This window comes from Phascolarctos cinereus, unplaced genomic scaffold, assembly GCF_003287225.1.
Source record: "Phascolarctos cinereus isolate Bilbo 61053 unplaced genomic scaffold, phaCin_HiC Scaffold_4;HRSCAF=312, whole genome shotgun sequence".
NCBI lineage: Eukaryota > Metazoa > Chordata > Mammalia > Diprotodontia > Phascolarctidae > Phascolarctos > Phascolarctos cinereus.
The window spans coordinates 411,094,870-411,109,229 of record NW_027555847.1 but is presented as its reverse complement, the minus strand read 5'-3'; the positions used below and the strand labels follow the sequence as shown (position 1 = coordinate 411,109,229).

The 14,360-nt window shown below is 36.2% G+C and overlaps 1 pseudogene; it reads left to right on the top strand.

The window, feature by feature from the left end:
- Positions 1-5,932: 5,932 nt before the first annotated feature.
- Positions 5,933-13,432, top strand: LOC110220421 (large ribosomal subunit protein eL8 pseudogene; annotated as a pseudogene).
- Positions 13,433-14,360: the final 928 nt, after the last annotated feature.

Here is a 14,360-nt window from a genome sequence, read left to right as displayed (position 1 = left end):
ACTCTTCCTGGTTTAGGTATCAACACCATATTTGTATCATAAAAAGAATTTGGTAAGACTCCTTCTTCACCTATTTTCCCAAATAGTCTATATAGTATTGGAATTAATTGTTCTTTAAATGTTTGATAGAATTCGCATGTAAATCCATCTGGCCCTGGAGATTTTTTCCTAGGGAGTTCATCAATGGCTTGTTCAATTTCTTTTTCTGAGATGGGGTTATTTAAGTATTTTACTTCCTCTTGGTTAATCTGGGCAATTTATATTTTTGTAAATATGTATCCATTTCACTAAGATTGTCAAATTTGTTGGCATGTAGTTGGGCAAAATAATTCCTAATTATTGTTTTAATTTCCTCTTCCTTGGTGGTAGCTTCACCCTTTTCATTCTTGATACTAGTAATTTGGTTTTCTTTCTTTTTTTAATTAAATTAACCAAAGGCTTTCTATTTTATTGGTTTTTTCATAAAACCAGCTCTTAGTTTTATTTATTAGTTCAATAGTTTTCTTAATTTCAATTTTAATTTTTCCTTTGGTTTTCAATATTTCTAATTTGGTGTTTAGTTGAGGATTTTTAATTTGTTCTTTTTCTAGTTTTTTTTTGTATGCCCAATTCATTAATCTCCTCTTTTTCTATTTTATTTATGTAAGCATTTAGAGATATAAAACTTCCCTAAGAACTGCTTTCCTGCATCCCATAGGTTTTGGTATGTTGTCTCATTATTGTCATTCTCTTGAATGAAATTATTGATTGTTTCTATGATTTGTTGTTTGACCCAATCATTTTTTAGGATTAGATTATTTAGTTTCCAATTATTTTTTAGTCTATCTTTCCATGGCCCTTTATTACATATAATTTTTATTGCATCATGATCTGAAAAGGATGCATTTAATATTTCTGCCTTTCTGCATTGGATTGTGAGGTTTTTATGCCCTAGTACATGGTCAATTTTTGTGTATGTGCCATGTACTGAGAGAAAAAAGTATATTCCTTTCTATCCCCATTCAGTTTTCTCCAGAGGTCTATCATACCTAACTTTTCTAATGTTCTATTCACCTCCTTAACTTCTTTCTTGTTTATTTTGTGGTTAGACTTATCTAGTGCAGAGGGGGAGGTTCAGGTCCCCCACTAGTATAGTTTTGCTGTCTATTTCTTCCTGTAACTCCCTGAACTTCTCCTGTAAGAATTTGGATGCTATACCATTTGGTGCATATATATTTAGTAATGATATTACTTCATTGTCTATGGTGCCTTTTAGCAGGATGTAGTTTCCTTCCTTATCTCTTTTGATTAGATCTATTTTTGCTTTTGCTTTGTCTGAGATCAGGATTGCTGACCCTGCTTTTTTTACTTCAGCTGAAGGATAATATATTCTGTTCCAGCCTTTTACCTTTACCCTGTATGTGTCACTCTTTTTCAAATGTGTTTCCTGTAAACAACATATTGTAGGATTATGGTTTTTAATCCATTCTGCAATCCTTTCTGTTTTATGGGAGAGTTCATCCCATTCACATTCACAGTTATGATTACTATCTGTGTCTTTTTCTCCATCCTTTTCCCCCTATTTATGCTTTTCTTTCTCCTTTTTCCTTCCCTTCACTAGTGTTTTGCTTTTGACCACCGCCTCCTTCAGTCCCTTTTATTATCCCTTTCCCTTTTCTTCCCTTTATCTTACTGCTGCTTCCCTCCCTTCTTCCCCCTCCCTTTTTTTCCCTTTTCCCTCCTACTGCTATAGGGCAAGTTAGATTTCTATACCTAACTGATTATATTATGCCCTTCTTGAGCCAAATCTGATGAGAGTAAGGTTCAAACAATGCTCCCCCCTTCTTTCCCTCTGCTGTAATAGGATTTTGTGTCTTTTCCTGTAATGTAATTTACCCTTGTCTGCCTCCTCCTTTCTCAGTACATTTTCTAAGATCAGAGTGATCCACTTATTTGGATCCATTTAACCCACTTGATTAGATTTTTTTTTATCATTACATCAAAGTCAACTAATATCCACCCTCTTTATGTATACTCCTTTAACAAGGTGTAATAATACAGTTCTCAAGGGTTGCAAGTCTCATATTCCCTTGTAGGGGTTTAAACAGCCCCCCCTTATTAACAACATATTGTATCCTTTGTCCCATTTACCTTTTTAAGTCCTTTTGAGTCCTGTACTTGAAGATCAAATTTTTTGTTGAGCTCTGGTCTTTTTATCAGGAAAGTTTGGAAGTCTTGAATATCCACCTCCTCCCTTGAAAAATGATGCTCATTTTTTGGGTGGTAATTGATCCTTGGCTGCATTCCAAGCTCTTTGCCTTATGGAATATCATGTTCCATGCCCTGCAGTCTTTTAATGTAGAAGCTGCAAGGTCCTGTGTAATCCTGACTGTGGTTCCATGATATTTAAATGTTTTTTCTGGCTGCTTGCAGCACCTTCTCTTTCATCTGGTAATTTTGGAATTTTGCTATATATTCTTGGCATTGTCAATTTGGGATCTCTTTCAGGTGGTGATTGGTGGTTAATTTGCCTTCTGGTTCTAGAGTTCTGGGCAGTTTTCCTTTATGATTTCCTGAAAGATACTGTCCAGGCTCTTTTTTTCATCATGATTTTCAGGTAGTCCAATAATTTTTAAATTGTCTCTCCTGAGTCGATTTCCAGGTTTGTTTTCTGATGAGGTATTTTACATTTTCATCTATTTTTCATTTTTTTGTTTCTGTTTGACTGATTTTGCTCTCTCATAGAGACATTAGTTTCCATTTGTCCAATTCTAGTTTTTAACAGATTGTTTTCTTCTGTTAGTTTTTGTACTTCCTTCTTCAATTGGCCAATTGTGTTTTTTAGGGACTTGTTTTCTTCAGTGTATTTTTTTTCCAACTGGCCAATTGTATTTTTGAAGACTCTTTTACTCTCTTTTGACTATTAAAATCCTTCTTGAGCTCTTTAAGAAGGCTTTTTGGGCTTCAGACCAGTTCATATTCCCTTTTGTTGTTGCAGATGTGGGTTTGTTGACAATGTTGTTCTTCAGAATTTCTGTCTTGATCTTCACTCTTCTCATAATATGAATCTATGGTATGTTTCTTTTTACTCATGGTGTTTCTTATTCCCTGGCTTTAAAGAGATTGAGCTCTCCTGCTGGGGAACAGAGGGTACTGACCCAAGTTCTTGTGTTGGGAGCCTAGGTCTTGGTCACTGCTTTGTTCTGGGCCTTATGCTGGGAATTGGAGGCTGTAGGTTTCTGGCAGTCCTGTGTTGGGGTGGAATCAGCAAGGCTGGACTTTAGCAATTCTAGGTGCCTGCTTTTCTTTCCTTTAGCTTTCTTCAGCTCCTTTTAGATGGCTGCTGGCAGGATGTTTATCTGCCTGGGGCCCCCTGCAGTGTTGTCTCCCTCTTTCTGCTAATGCAGGAGATTCCTTTGGTGGAGTGCCAGACTCCTGGTGGTTTTCTGAGCTGGTTTCTACCGGTTCCCCCTGCCCTCACTGAGGCAGTCCGAGATCCAGGTGTTGGGGTTTGCCTGCTCTACCACCTGGGCTTCAGGATCTCTTCACAATTGGGGGCTCCAGGGCTCCTACAGGTGTTGGGTTGGAATCAGCAAGGTCGGGGCTTTAGGAAGCCTTTAGGTGAAAGCCACATGGTACTTATCCTCCTGGGGCCCCTTGTTTTTGCTGAGGCACTGGGAGACCCGTTTGCTGGGTTACTGCACTTCTGCTCTTTGTCTTTCTTCTAGTTCAGGTGTTCCAGGTTTTTTTTTTCTGGGTTTTCAGAGGTTAATAGGGGAGAGTGAGAGGGATTACCTTTTCACTCCGCCATCTTGGCTCCGAGAAGCAGAACTGCTACCTATCATTTTAAATAAAATTCCATTTATTCCCATGCTTCAAAACCTATAACTTCTAAGAACTATATTATTGTTAGGGCAATTAGGAGTCTACATAAACAGAGGCATGGGTGTGAGTCAGCTATATAGATATGATCTCAAAAAATGAAAGGGGTGAAAAGAAGAGGGCACTGGGAGAAGAAGAAGGGGAGAGGAAGAATGGATAAAATTATTTCGCATAAAACAGCTGTGGGAGGAAAATATTTTACATTGAAGGAAAAAATGAGGGACACAGGCAATACTTAAACTATTCTCATCACTGTTTCTTCAGAAAAAGAAAATAACACGCACCTATACACACACACACACACACACACACACACACACACTCACACATGCACACCTATACACACACTCAGGTATAGAAATCAATCTTGGGGCAGCCAGGTGGTGCAGTGGAAAGAGCACTGACCCTGAAGTCAAGAGAACCTGAGTTCAAATCCAGCCTCAGTCCAAACACTTGACACTTACTAGCTGTGTTACCCTGGGCAAGTCATTTAACCCCAATCACCTAAAAAAAAAAAAAAGAAATCTATCTTAATCAATTTGGAAGTAGGAGGGGAAGGGGGAAAAAATAAAGGAGGCAATAAAAAGGAGGGTGGATTAAGGAAGCCAGTGGTTAGAAGTAGTACAGACTTTTTGAGGAGGGACAGGTCAAAAAGGGAGAGAGAAGGATAAACAGAACAAAATGGAATGGAAGGGAATATACAGTTAATACTCATAACTATGGATGTGAGTGGACTGCATTCATTCAAAAAAAGGATAGTGGATTTCAGAGTAGATTAGAAAGCAGATTCCAAAAATATGTTGTTTGCAAGAATCAAACTAGAAACAGAAAGATAAAAACACACAGTAAAGACAAGGGGCTGAAAAAGAATTTGTTATGCTTCAGTTAAAATAAAAAAGACATGAGTAGCAATTATAATCTCAGACAAAGCAAAATTAAAATAGACCTAATTAAAAGATATTATCAGGGAAACTTTATTTTGAAAAAAGGTATCAGAAAATGAAGTAATATCAAAAAAGTTTTACAGCAAATTTCTCTGATAAAGACCCCAGTTCTCAAATATGTAGGGATGTATGATAAATTTATCAGAAATCAGAACCACTGTACAGCTGATAAATAGTCAAAGGATATGAACAGGCAATTTTCAGAAGAAATCAAAACTATCAACAAGTAGATGAAAAAAATTCTTTAAAACAGTATTTATTAGGGAAAATCAAATTTAAATAACTCTAAGTACCATCTCACACCTAACAGATTGGCTAACATGATAGAAAAGACAAATGACAAATATTGGAAAGGATGTGGAAAAATTAAGATATTAATGCATAATTGGTAGAATTGTGAACAAGTCCAACCATTCTGGAGAACAATTTTGAACTGTGCCCAAAGGGCTATAAAACTGTGCATTCCTTTTGACCCTAGAATACCACCACTAAGCTGAATCCCAAATAAATCAAAGAAAAAGGAAAAGGATTGTATTTGTACAAAAACATTTGTAGCAACTCTTTTTGTGTTGATAAAGAACTAGGAATTGAATGGATATCCATCATTTGAGCAATGAATGAACAAATCGTGGTATATAATTGTGGCAAAATACTATTATGCAATAACAAATTATGTGCAGGATGGTTTCATAAAAACCTGGGAAGACAATATGAATTGTTGCAGAATAAAGTGAGCAGAATCACCTGATCATAGTACACAGTAATAGCAGTATTGTAAATATGATCAGCTGTGAAAAACAAAGTTATTCTGATCAATACCATGATCCAAGACCATTCTGAAGGACTCACAATGCAAAATAATATCTACCTCCAGAGAGAGAACTGAACTCTTAGTGTAAACTGAAGTATAATTTTTTTTAATCATCCACTTCTGGGAGCTAACATGGTGTAATAAGCAGTAAATCACCATAATTCTCCCATCTTCAACTCCAAACAACCATAAAATGGCATCCCAAAACAAACTCTGGAACAGCAGAACCAGCAAAAAGATGGGGTGAAACAATTTTTTAGCCCAAAAAACTTGGAAGATCAGCAAGAAAAGTCTGTCTCATTCAGGTAAAAGGGGAATGCAGTCTGGGATGCTAGAAGCATACCAGCAAGCCAGCAGCAAGTCCAACCTCAATAAACCAGTGGTAGATCCTGAGATCCAGTGTGGTGGAGAAGGCAAATGCCAACACCAGCACACACCCCCACATACACATACATGCCTCAACATAGCCAGGAAATGGGCATACTCCAGCTCCAGGAACCACCACAAATTTCAGTGTAGCTCTAGGGAAAATAGATAACCTCCACTGGCCAGACCTCCAAGTGTTTTTGGATAGCCCTGGGCAAAAGATAGAGGCCACCACTGCTGGTGCCTAAGCATACAGGCAGCCACCAGTGCCAGACTCCTTCCATGTGTTACAGCATAGCTCGGGGAAATGCAGATGTAATGAATGTCTCCAATGTATTCAAAAGTAGGTAGATGGGATATAAAGAAGATTCTATGAAATAATAATATTTTCAGGCATTTGCTCCTCAGCAAGGATTTATTCTTGGACTAGAATGAAGGAAATGGGGACAGAAGGGGAATAAGTTTTCATCATCCTTCTCCACCAAAAAACACTCAAATTTTCTTTATTTTTTTTTCATTTTTTATTCTAATGTATTTTCTGGTTTGTGCTTTCAGATTCTTACCATATTCAAATTAACATTAAAAAAATAAGATTCTGCTCAAATAGATCACAATTGTATCATGCAATCATTTTTACCTATATATTTACATAGGTTTCATTTTAAAATATGTTTCTTTAAGAGTATGGTCTATATACTTTGAGTCAGAATACTGTGAAAATTTGAGCAACTAGAAATTTCACTTTTCCACACGAAGTCCTTTGTTTTCCTGCCAATAGTATATAGAGACATTTTCATGCTCCAACTTGATTTACTAACAAAGAAAGATTAAAGGAAGACAGAAATCAAATGACAAAGCAACTAAATTGAGCAATATTTCTAACCATATCCTGTATTTCAGTTATCAACTTTAAAAATCAAATCAAGTTCAAGAGTTGTTTTTCTATGATCTTATCATATCTGTAAGTAAATCATCCAGATATAGAGCCATTCTCTTGGACTGACCTCTAACATTCTACCTTTTACCATTCATCATCATCATTGAATCTGTGTTGCTTTTTGTGAGAGCTGCCTAAATTTATTGAATTTGTTTGTACAGTACTCCTATTTCCTTTTTCTGTCAACTTATTCCAATTACAGGTGAAAGATCTAGGGCCCATCTCCACCACTAAAACATCTATCAGGTAATGCCTTCCACCCATATATTTCTTTTCTGCTGCTACACAAAAATACCATGGCATTATATTTCTGCTGGTAGACACAGGACATTCAAATGCACTTTTAGAATTCCTCAAATTATATAATGAGAAATATCTTCAATAAAAAGGGGGGAAAGTGCATTATTTTATTACTGGCATTATGGTTGAGACAGAAGAAAAGCATTATTTTGTCATAGTAATAATCATCACAACATTTTACAGAGAGACATAATGCCTACTAGGAAACAAGCAGTCCCACCATCGATATGGCTCAAACAATAAATCCAAGCTTTTTAAGAAACATTAATCATAACATCCTTCCTGAGTCATTTTCATTTTAATATGAGGTCACTAACTGACGACTAATGTGGACACCAGCTGAGAGAACCGGTACTCAACAGAATGTATTAAGGGCAACATGGAAGACGTTATTTGCCACTGATAAAGAGCCCAAGGTAGAGTATCTAAGTTTGGGTGACTTACATAGGAATATGAAGACACAAATTTAAGCAAAGACTCAATTTGAAGAACTACCCTAGGTATAACTTCAAAATAATTCTCTCTAATGGTGGAATTTTAGAAAATAGGTTAAAGTGGATGGTTGGGGGAGGAGTAGAGTGAAATTTTTTTGTTAGGTTACCCTGGTACTCTTCAAATTGAAAAAAGAAAAAGCTAATTGGGGCAGCTAGGTGGCTCAGTGGATGAAGCACTGGCCCTGGAGTCAGGAGGACCTGAGTTCAAATGCCACTTCAGACACTTGACAGCTTGACCCTTACTAGCTATGTGACCCTGGGCAAGTCATTTAACAACATCACCTAGCCAAAAAAAAAAAGAATAGCTAATCTTTGTGCATAAATGAGCCCTATTTAAATATTCCCATAGTAATTACATATGTGTATATGTGTATCTAATATATATATAGAGAGAGATAGAACAATTTAGTTTTAAATTGGTCAGTGAACCATAGAGCTAGTTTACTACTAATAGGCAGAATGAGAGAATTTATTTTCTTTTTTCCTTCATAAGATATAGAACATTTGCTTTCCAATGATATTACTCAAGTAGGACCTTGTAAATAAGGGTGCTCTATTAAAAATTCCTTTCTTTAGGAGGGAGAGATAAAAGAAACATTAATAACAACAATAAGGACAAGACTTTAAACATTTTTTTAGGTTCCTCTGGCAAAGTGCCTAGTATCGATTTTATTCCAACTCAGATTTACAAGGCAGGGGATCCATTGCTCATACAAAAGCTTACTGAAATTTTCTGGGTTACATGGCAAGAGGAGGATATTCCTCAGGAGTTCAAGATAACTCCACTGTCCATCTCTTTAAAAGAAAAGGAAATAGATTATCCTGTGACCATCACATGGTGGGAATGGGGTCTCTCTCTTGGTCATTGCTGGCAAGATTCTTGCCAGAGTCTTCCTTAATAGTCTGATCCTTCACCTGCAAGATGGTCATCTACTTGAAAGACAGCCTGGCTTCAGAAAGGGCCTTGGGATGGTCGATATAGTGTTTGCTGCCTGACAACTCCAGGAGAAATGCCAGGAGCAGAATACAGGTCTGTACACAGTGTTCATCAATCTGACCAAGGCCTTTGACACTGTCAACAGTGAGGACTTGTGGAAAATCATGGCAAAATTTGGTTGCCTGGAGAAATTAATCAGTATTTAGACAATGTTCTCATGTTTTCCCAGTCACCAATGGAGTGAAGTAAGGCTTCGTGCTTTCTCCCATGCTTTTTAGCAAGATGTTTTCAGCAATATTCATGGCATTTCCTTGGCAGAATACTTTCCAGGGATGTACACACAGAGGATGAGGTTGACTCACACATTACCAGAGCTAGTTCAGTGTCAGGGGGCTCTGGATGCTTTTAGGCACAGGCACTGAGACTCAGAGAGGGCACATCAAAAGGAGTGAGTAAAGCAGGGGTCACGCTCTCTTCTTTGTCCTAGGATCCCCCCTAATAAATACTTGTTGTTTTTCTTGTATGTCATCCCTCCTCCCTGATCCCCCTTCCCATCTCTTCTTGCCTCTGGGTATAATAATTTAAATGCTATAACAATATTTGTGAGTGTGTGTGTGTGTCTGAGAGAGAGAGAGAGAGAGGAGAGAGAGAGAGAGAGAGACAGAGAGAGAGAGAGAGAGAGAGAGAGAGAGAGAGAGAGAGAGAGAGAAAGAAAGAGGAGAGGAGAGGAGAGGAGAGAGAGAGAGAGGAGAGAGAGAGAGAGAGAGAGAGAGAGAGAGAGAGAGAGAGAGAAAGGAGAGGAGAGGAGAGGAGAGGAGAGGAGAGGAGAGGAGAGGAGACTTAAAACTTTTCAATAATATTTTTTCCTTTAACAGGAAGTAAGCAATTCTCTTATTTTTTCCCTTTTTAAAAAAAAAAAAGTTTTCCATACACGTGGTGTAAATTTTATGATGTAGAAAGAGACATGGTGATATTCTCAATCAAGGCCACCTGGGAACCATTATCAACTACCATTGCTATCTTTGGAATACAACCTGTGGTAAAATATATATTTTCTATGAAAAAAAATATTTTCATGGAAAAAAGGAACAATGAAATAGAAAGACTAAAGATGTGGGCCTGATCCCACTCCTGATAGTAATTGACCCTATACAAAAGATTTTACTTCTCCAGTCCTCCATTTCCTTATCTGTAAAATGAGATGGTTTGATTAGATGATCTGCAATATTGCTAACATTGTAAGATTCTTTCTTTCCTGAGGATGACAAAAGAGCTGATAAACTATTATGATTTAGAAAAGAAAATAGTAATATCAAGTCTTTCTTACTGATGTGATAGAGTCAGAAAGTTTCCTTTGGCTTTGAAATATGGTCTATCTTTAAACATGATGAATAATTTGACTTGTTTTGTTACAAAAAATGAATTTTCATTTAGACAAGGTCCATGTAAGTTATTTTTTCTTCTTCAGTGAACTGTCAGTGTAAAAAAATTGTTAAATAAAGAATTTTTTTTTATCATTGTTGGCAATTTTTTACCAGATTTGCAATTCATACTCTCTGTTGCATAATTTGTATGCTAAAATTTTGGGCATTTCCCAAGGAGCTATCAGTTAGAAATGTTTTGAATTTCACTATCAATTTAAATGAATTATAAGATGGATATTCAGAATTTAGAGAAATATTCATAAAATTTACCAATTTATTTAGATTTACAGTTTGGACTACAATACTTAAGTTTATCCATATCCCACCTTTCAAGTTGTTGTTGTTATTATTATTATTATAAATGTTGGATTATGGCATCATGTAAATAGCTATTATCTATGTAGGAAAGTAAAGTATCTATGGTATAATGAAAAATCATTAATTTATTGCTGAAAGAGAAAACATAAATGAGTAGGTTGGGCAGTTTTTCTTGTAGCTGAACAACTATCTGTAGTACTGGTATCTATCACACAGTTGTATGGGACTTGGCCCAATGTCTATTACCTGCATATTTTATTTTTTTATGCAGAGTCTACAGCCACAAGCAGGTAGCAAGGGTTGAATTAGTAAAATGTTTAGGGAGCACATATTGCCATATAGAGTTCATATTATGTTAGACATTATGAGGGAAACAAAAGAGCTATAACACAAAGACCTTGTGCTCAAAAAACTTACAATCTAGTTAGAAATATAAGGATAGGTAGGTGGAATAGTGGATAGAGTGCTGAGCTTGGAATCAGGAAGACCTGAGTTCAAATCCAACCTCAGAAACTCCCTGGCTTTGTCACCTTAGCCAAGTCCCTTAACCTCTGTTTGCCAATGGATCAGTGATCTACTGGAGATGGAAATGGCTAACTACTCCAGTATCTTTGCCAAGAAAACCCCATGGCCCTCTATCCATGTCATGAAGAGTCAGATATGATTGAATGACTGAACAAGAAATCAGAAATGCAAGACTACCACAAAATTCTCTTGAAGCTTTTCCATTGGGAGAAACCAATGAGTGTGATCAACACACATAATGAATTTCCCAGTGACTAGAAGATTTTAACTTCAATATATTGTGGTAGCAACATTAAGACAAACATTTTTAACATATTGCAAAATTATATTGAAAGGAATATAAATGATTGATGTTTAAACACTCCTAGTTTACTTTCCAGCAAAAGAAAATTTTATCTTGAAAAATTTCCAAGCTATTCAACATGAAAAAATCTAATATATCATTTGAATTACAGATAGTATGTTACTCCGTACTATCACTAGATATAATAGTACATAATCCAGAATTAAACACAGCTTGAATGCCATCCAAGGGGGTTTAGCAATTGAAATAGCAATATGATTTTATTATATATTTATTGTACCTCTAAGGGAATACTATATTCCTTCTAGGAAACTAATTTAAACCAGCTAATTTATACAAAAATTAAAAGTGTAGGGCCCAAATAACTGAAGAAAAAATGAATCTAAAATGTTATAGGTCAAGAAGTAATTGGTGCCAAATTCTTTTGTATGAAAAATTAGATTTGAATGTTATTCCTAAGAAATTGATAGTGCCATCTATTATATCTGTATTTTGATTATTTTCATAATTGTGAACTTTGAAAATAAGTACTTGAAAAATAATATCTATCAGAAACTTCATGTACATTTTAAAACAGAAATTTAAATAGAATTTTAAAAGGCAAAATATCTAGCAAAAAGGACACATACTCATGGGTCTAAAGCCATTTTTTTCAAAAAGATAAGGAAAATAAAATTAGCAAAGACATTAAATCAAGAAACAAAATCAGAAATAGTCATGAATAGAGAAGTATTCACTATATTTGTATTATATTTACTAATATGATAATTAGGAATTTAAATTTATTTTTAAAAGTTTAATTTTTCAAGACTGTAATGAATATAATTCTTTAAATCAATTTATTTCTTTTTAACTTTTTTTTCAATTTTGAGGAAATTGAAACTCAAAGTTCCCCCCCACCCTGGTGACATACCTGATGTCTTATATGGGATTATGACTAGGTTCTTACTGACTCCAAGTCCAGCCCTCTATCTGCTATACCAAGCTGTCAATCATTTGTTGAGCACCCGTCAATTATATGATTTACATATATGTAAATGTATGGTTTGCATATATGTAAATATATGATTTACATATATACATACACAAATCTACCTATTTGGCATAATATAATTGTTATATGAAATTTTATATACATAGTAACATAGCATATTTAACCTATTATTGCATAACACCTGTATTTTCGTAATTTTTTGGGGGGGGCAGATTGAGCAATGAGGGTTAAGTGACTTGCCCAGGGTCACACAGCTAGTAAGTGTTATGTGTCTGAGGCTGGATTTGAACTCAGGACCTCCTGAATCCAGGGCTGGTGCTCTATCCACTGCACCACATAGCTGCCCCTAAAAATTTTTTTTATGTCAAAAACATTCTGGCTTTCTCGTTCAGCCGGCCAAGATGCCCAAAGGGGAAGAAGGCCAAGGGGAAGAAGGTGGCTCCAGCCCCTGCTATAGTAAAGAAGCAGAAGGCCAAGAAAGTGGTCAATCCTTTGTTTGAGAAGAGGCCGAAAAACTTTGGCATTGGTCAGGACATCCAGCCCGAAAGGGACCTTACTCGATTTGTCGAATGGCCTCGGTACATCAGACTGCAGCGTCAAAGGTCTATCCTTTATAAGTTTTTGAAAGTGCCACCAGCAATTAACCACTTCACTCAGGCTTTGGATCATCAGACAGCTACTCAACTGCTTAAACTGGCTCACAAGTACAGACCTGAGACAAAGCAAGATAAGAAGCAAAGGCTGCTGGCTTGGGCTGAACAAAAAGCTGCTGGCAAAGGAGATGTCCCCACTAAGAGACCACCTGTCCTCAGAGCAGGTGTTAAACACTGTTACTACCCTAGTAGAAAACAACAAAGCACAGGTGGTAGTGATTGCACATGACGTGGACCCCACTGAGCTAGTGGTCTTCCTACCTGCCTTGTGTGGAAAAATGGGGGTTCCTTACTGTATTATCAAGGGCAAAGCCAGACTGGGTCACTTAGTTCACAGAAGGACATGCACAAGCATTGCCTTCACACAGGTTAACCCTGAAGATAAGGGAGCCCTGGCTAAACTGGTAGAAGCCATCAAAACCAATTACAAATACAGATATGATGAGATCTGTCATCACTGGGGTGGCAATGTTCTGGGTCCAAAATCAGTGGCTCGTATTGCCAAGCTAGAAAAGTCAAAAGCTAAAGAACTTGCAGCCAAATTGGGTTAAATGTATATTTGATTTTTCCCTACGTAAAAATAAAAATTTAAACAAAATGAAAAACATTCTGAAAATATTTTCACATTTCCAAGTCACCTAAATTCTATGTAATACACTTTTCAAAGGAAAACAACAAAACCTGTGCAATCCAAGAAATATTGAATACTTCCCATATGCAAAGATCTAGGGTTTCAGGGAAACAAAGATGAATAACAATATATCATTTACCCTTCTGAAGAGAAGATGTGTACAAATAGGCATGACACATAATAGAATGTAAGAAGTTTAACAGGAGAGGTGCAAGAAAAGTATTATATATTTGTGAAGAGTTAAGTGATTTTTAATAAGGATAGACAAAAAGAAAATAGGAAATATTATGATAGATACAGCACAAGGGTTATGCTATGAGGGAAAAAAAGAAATGGACTTCAATACTTGTGTATATAGCAGTATATTCCAGACACAAGGAGCAACCTGTAAGAATTCCTAAACAGAGGAAAAGAAGACAGGTAAACAATTAAAAGTATTGTTGGAAAAGTAAAGTGCATGAAAGGGAATGCTCTCAAATCAGGTTAGAAAAGTGAACTGGAGCCAAATAGAGAGAGTCTTGAATGTCAGAATGAGAAGTTTATGCTTCATTTTAGGGAATTTTGCCATCATATTAAAAAAAAAAAGCTTCAGGAGCTATTGGTAAATTGTTCATGATTTAAAAAATAGAAAAGTTTTCAAATCGTTTTCCTGTTCAATAAAAGTTTGTTGAATTAAATCACCAGTACCCCCTTTCCTACCACTAAACTATAGTTAAATTAGGCTCTAGTGAGCATTTTATATCTTCTGCATATTTATCACATTGTTCTGTACCCAGTAGGTGCTAACAATTGTTGCCTTGTATGTTTAACATTTTGTGTTCATGGGGGGTTTTTTTGTGTTGTTCCTTCTTCCCTCCCTTG